General features: G+C 41.3%; 3 non-coding genes across 3 annotated transcripts; all 3 read left to right on the forward strand.

Annotated features, from left to right (window-relative positions):
* Positions 1 to 1,427: 1,427 nt before the first annotated feature.
* On the forward strand, positions 1,428 to 1,500 carry trnaa-agc (transfer RNA alanine (anticodon AGC)). Its single transcript has one exon. It is a non-coding gene; the product is annotated as a tRNA-Ala (tRNA).
* A 1,528-nt stretch (positions 1,501 to 3,028) lies between these two features.
* On the forward strand, positions 3,029 to 3,101 carry trnaa-agc (transfer RNA alanine (anticodon AGC)). Its single transcript has one exon. It is a non-coding gene; the product is annotated as a tRNA-Ala (tRNA).
* Positions 3,102 to 4,629: 1,528 nt separating this feature from the next.
* trnaa-agc (transfer RNA alanine (anticodon AGC)) lies at positions 4,630 to 4,702 on the forward strand. Its single transcript has one exon. It is a non-coding gene; the product is annotated as a tRNA-Ala (tRNA).
* Positions 4,703 to 6,000: the final 1,298 nt, after the last annotated feature.

The raw sequence follows: 6,000 nt of genomic DNA on the forward strand, positions 1-6,000 counted from the left end.
TGGCTCTAAAATGAAAATGTCTATTGTTGGGGGTACCCGAGGACTACAGTTGGGAAACACCAGTGGAAGGTAGAGCGTGGTGACGAGTTGAAATATTAATTAAAAATAGGCCTATCGGTAGACGCTGCTATCGTGGCTGTTAATCATATATTAGGCTAAGTACTGTTTTATACTCTGTACTTTCAATTGTTTTGAGTCCATGACATATTTCTCATGCAGTGTTTTAGTAGGATTATTTAGGGACAGTTCAAAAATTACTGGGTGAGTGGAGGCTTGTAACTCTCAAACTCTAGGGGTGTTTCTCCAAACATACTACCTACCATGCTCCACAGTCATGCTCCGAATGTTTTCTCCAGTACGTTCTCTTGAGTATGTTCTTGTGAGGACCAGAGTGGGGAGAATACATAAAACAATACATTTAAGAAGCACTCGCACAACCCCTACTGTATTACCTCACGCTTCACCGCCCCATTCACTGAACCTCCTTCCAGCCAGGACAATGGCAACAATAGACGAAACAAGATATACACAAAGCGTACATTGGACTTCATAATTATCAGCTACATATGTGAATCGTAACAATTTAGCTAGCCAGATAGTTAAACAGGAAAAAATGACCTAAAACTACTATTATGCAAGATAGATGTCAAATCTTTGTGGTTACAGTAGCTAGCTAACAATGCTTTGTGGCTATCTGGCTAGCTAACAGTACTAGTAGCTAGCCAGTCAGCCCCATTGACTAATTATGGGCTTGCGATCTAAGGTACTTAGGCAGGTAAACATGCCGAACAATACCAAATTACTCATGAACCATTAAGAGAGATCACCACTTAAGTGGTTTATTACAAGGTAAAACAAAAATAACAGGAGTCATACATGTATTTCTATCTCTATATTTATACATATTGAAAATAACTGGTATGTAGCACAGTTCTCTAGCACATACAAGTGCAAGCGAAATATCTGTAGCTGTTCATTTGTTAGTAAATGTTGGGAGCTGTGACTCTATCTATTCTACTGGAAGGCTGTCCTCTCCTCTGCTTACTGTAGAAAGGCCTTGGACCGATCCATCTGAGACGCAGTGAGCATAAGAACGACAAAAGACAGGAAAACAGTGACCATGTTCGGGCGACTAACATGCATATCCCCACGATCATCTGATCCTGATGTTATTCCACAGACAGCCAGCAGGGGGAAGTCCAGACTCACAGGTTTTTCTGCTATCATACACCCAAAACTCACTAACCATACAACTATTTCCACCACTAGGCTTACTGCAGTCGCTGCTTCAACCGTTACCGAACTACCATGAAAAATACTTTTAGACAGCTGAAGCAAGCATGCTTTAAAAAGAAAGTATCCTTTCTAGTTGACGAGGGGTTTGGCAGTGCGGTCCTTGAGATTTCATACTTCTTATTAGAGGCACAGGGGGATTAGCTCAAATGGTAGAGCGCTCGCTTAGCATGCGAGAGGTAGCGGGATCGATGCCCGCATCCTCCAATTATTTAGTTTGGTTCAATCAGCACACATTGTTGTTGTAGCTCTGGACTGATTTAACTAATCGAAGGATTAGTTACCAAATTGAAACAAGTGTGCTTGTCTGGCTCTAAAATGAAAATGTCTATTGTTGGGGGTACCCGAGGACTACAGTTGGGAAACACCAGTGGAAGGTAGAGCGTGGTGACGAGTTGAAATATTAATTAAAAATAGGCCTATCGGTAGACGCTGCTATCGTGGCTGTTAATCATATATTAGGCTAAGTACTGTTTTATACTCTGTACTTTCAATTGTTTTGAGTCCATGACATATTTCTCATGCAGTGTTTTAGTAGGATTATTTAGGGACAGTTCAAAAATTACTGGGTGAGTGGAGGCTTGTAACTCTCAAACTCTAGGGGTGTTTCTCCAAACATACTACCTACCATGCTCCACAGTCATGCTCCGAATGTTTTCTCCAGTACGTTCTCTTGAGTATGTTCTTGTGAGGACCAGAGTGGGGAGAATACATAAAACAATACATTTAAGAAGCACTCGCACAACCCCTACTGTATTACCTCACGCTTCACCGCCCCATTCACTGAACCTCCTTCCAGCCAGGACAATGGCAACAATAGACGAAACAAGATATACACAAAGCGTACATTGGACTTCATAATTATCAGCTACATATGTGAATCGTAACAATTTAGCTAGCCAGATAGTTAAACAGGAAAAAATGACCTAAAACTACTATTATGCAAGATAGATGTCAAATCTTTGTGGTTACAGTAGCTAGCTAACAATGCTTTGTGGCTATCTGGCTAGCTAACAGTACTAGTAGCTAGCCAGTCAGCCCCATTGACTAATTATGGGCTTGCGATCTAAGGTACTTAGGCAGGTAAACATGCCGAACAATACCAAATTACTCATGAACCATTAAGAGAGATCACCACTTAAGTGGTTTATTACAAGGTAAAACAAAAATAACAGGAGTCATACATGTATTTCTATCTCTATATTTATACATATTGAAAATAACTGGTATGTAGCACAGTTCTCTAGCACATACAAGTGCAAGCGAAATATCTGTAGCTGTTCATTTGTTAGTAAATGTTGGGAGCTGTGACTCTATCTATTCTACTGGAAGGCTGTCCTCTCCTCTGCTTACTGTAGAAAGGCCTTGGACCGATCCATCTGAGACGCAGTGAGCATAAGAACGACAAAAGACAGGAAAACAGTGACCATGTTCGGGCGACTAACATGCATATCCCCACGATCATCTGATCCTGATGTTATTCCACAGACAGCCAGCAGGGGGAAGTCCAGACTCACAGGTTTTTCTGCTATCATACACCCAAAACTCACTAACCATACAACTATTTCCACCACTAGGCTTACTGCAGTCGCTGCTTCAACCGTTACCGAACTACCATGAAAAATACTTTTAGACAGCTGAAGCAAGCATGCTTTAAAAAGAAAGTATCCTTTCTAGTTGACGAGGGGTTTGGCAGTGCGGTCCTTGAGATTTCATACTTCTTATTAGAGGCACAGGGGGATTAGCTCAAATGGTAGAGCGCTCGCTTAGCATGCGAGAGGTAGCGGGATCGATGCCCGCATCCTCCAATTATTTAGTTTGGTTCAATCAGCACACATTGTTGTTGTAGCTCTGGACTGATTTAACTAATCGAAGGATTAGTTACCAAATTGAAACAAGTGTGCTTGTCTGGCTCTAAAATGAAAATGTCTATTGTTGGGGGTACCCGAGGACTACAGTTGGGAAACACCAGTGGAAGGTAGAGCGTGGTGACGAGTTGAAATATTAATTAAAAATAGGCCTATCGGTAGACGCTGCTATCGTGGCTGTTAATCATATATTAGGCTAAGTACTGTTTTATACTCTGTACTTTCAATTGTTTTGAGTCCATGACATATTTCTCATGCAGTGTTTTAGTAGGATTATTTAGGGACAGTTCAAAAATTACTGGGTGAGTGGAGGCTTGTAACTCTCAAACTCTAGGGGTGTTTCTCCAAACATACTACCTACCATGCTCCACAGTCATGCTCCGAATGTTTTCTCCAGTACGTTCTCTTGAGTATGTTCTTGTGAGGACCAGAGTGGGGAGAATACATAAAACAATACATTTAAGAAGCACTCGCACAACCCCTACTGTATTACCTCACGCTTCACCGCCCCATTCACTGAACCTCCTTCCAGCCAGGACAATGGCAACAATAGACGAAACAAGATATACACAAAGCGTACATTGGACTTCATAATTATCAGCTACATATGTGAATCGTAACAATTTAGCTAGCCAGATAGTTAAACAGGAAAAAATGACCTAAAACTACTATTATGCAAGATAGATGTCAAATCTTTGTGGTTACAGTAGCTAGCTAACAATGCTTTGTGGCTATCTGGCTAGCTAACAGTACTAGTAGCTAGCCAGTCAGCCCCATTGACTAATTATGGGCTTGCGATCTAAGGTACTTAGGCAGGTGAACATGCCGAACAATACCAAATTACTCATGAACCATTAAGAGAGATCACCACTTAAGTGGTTTATTACAAGGTAAAACAAAAATAACAGGAGTCATACATGTATTTCTATCTCTATATTTATACATATTGAAAATAACTGGTATGTAGCACAGTTCTCTAGCACATACAAGTGCAAGCGAAATATCTGTAGCTGTTCATTTGTTAGTAAATGTTGGGAGCTGTGACTCTATCTATTCTACTGGAAGGCTGTCCTCTCCTCTGCTTACTGTAGAAAGGCCTTGGACCGATCCATCTGAGACGCAGTGAGCATAAGAACGACAAAAGACAGGAAAACAGTGACCATGTTCGGGCGACTAACATGCATATCCCCACGATCATCTGATCCTGATGTTATTCCACAGACAGCCAGCAGGGGGAAGTCCAGACTCACAGGTTTTTCTGCTATCATACACCCAAAACTCACTAACCATACAACTATTTCCACCACTAGGCTTACTGCAGTCGCTGCTTCAACCGTTACCGAACTACCATGAAAAATACTTTTAGACAGCTGAAGCAAGCATGCTTTAAAAAGAAAGTATCCTTTCTAGTTGACGAGGGGTTTGGCAGTGCGGTCCTTGAGATTTCATACTTCTTATTAGAGGCACAGGGGGATTAGCTCAAATGGTAGAGCGCTCGCTTAGCATGCGAGAGGTAGCGGGATCGATGCCCGCATCCTCCAATTATTTAGTTTGGTTCAATCAGCACACATTGTTGTTGTAGCTCTGGACTGATTTAACTAATCGAAGGATTAGTTACCAAATTGAAACAAGTGTGCTTGTCTGGCTCTAAAATGAAAATGTCTATTGTTGGGGGTACCCGAGGACTACAGTTGGGAAACACCAGTGGAAGGTAGAGCGTGGTGACGAGTTGAAATATTAATTAAAAATAGGCCTATCGGTAGACGCTGCTATCGTGGCTGTTAATCATATATTAGGCTAAGTACTGTTTTATACTCTGTACTTTCAATTGTTTTGAGTCCATGACATATTTCTCATGCAGTGTTTTAGTAGGATTATTTAGGGACAGTTCAAAAATTACTGGGTGAGTGGAGGCTTGTAACTCTCAAACTCTAGGGGTGTTTCTCCAAACATACTACCTACCATGCTCCACAGTCATGCTCCGAATGTTTTCTCCAGTACGTTCTCTTGAGTATGTTCTTGTGAGGACCAGAGTGGGGAGAATACATAAAACAATACATTTAAGAAGCACTCGCACAACCCCTACTGTATTACCTCACGCTTCACCGCCCCATTCACTGAACCTCCTTCCAGCCAGGACAATGGCAACAATAGACGAAACAAGATATACACAAAGCGTACATTGGACTTCATAATTATCAGCTACATATGTGAATCGTAACAATTTAGCTAGCCAGATAGTTAAACAGGAAAAAATGACCTAAAACTACTATTATGCAAGATAGATGTCAAATCTTTGTGGTTACAGTAGCTAGCTAACAATGCTTTGTGGCTATCTGGCTAGCTAACAGTACTAGTAGCTAGCCAGTCAGCCCCATTGACTAATTATGGGCTTGCGATCTAAGGTACTTAGGCAGGTGAACATGCCGAACAATACCAAATTACTCATGAACCATTAAGAGAGATCACCACTTAAGTGGTTTATTACAAGGTAAAACAAAAATAACAGGAGTCATACATGTATTTCTATCTCTATATTTATACATATTGAAAATAACTGGTATGTAGCACAGTTCTCTAGCACATACAAGTGCAAGCGAAATATCTGTAGCTGTTCATTTGTTAGTAAATGTTGGGAGCTGTGACTCTATCTATTCTACTGGAAGGCTGTCCTCTCCTCTGCTTACTGTAGAAAGGCCTTGGACCGATCCATCTGAGACGCAGTGAGCATAAGAACGACAAAAGACAGGAAAACAGTGACCATGTTCGGGCGACTAACATGCATATCCCCACGATCATCTGATCCTGATGTTATTCCACAGACAGCCAGCAGGGGGAA

The sequence above is a fragment of the Salvelinus fontinalis genome, chromosome 29, assembly GCF_029448725.1.
Source record: "Salvelinus fontinalis isolate EN_2023a chromosome 29, ASM2944872v1, whole genome shotgun sequence".
In the NCBI taxonomy this organism is placed as follows: Eukaryota; Metazoa; Chordata; class Actinopteri; order Salmoniformes; family Salmonidae; genus Salvelinus; species Salvelinus fontinalis.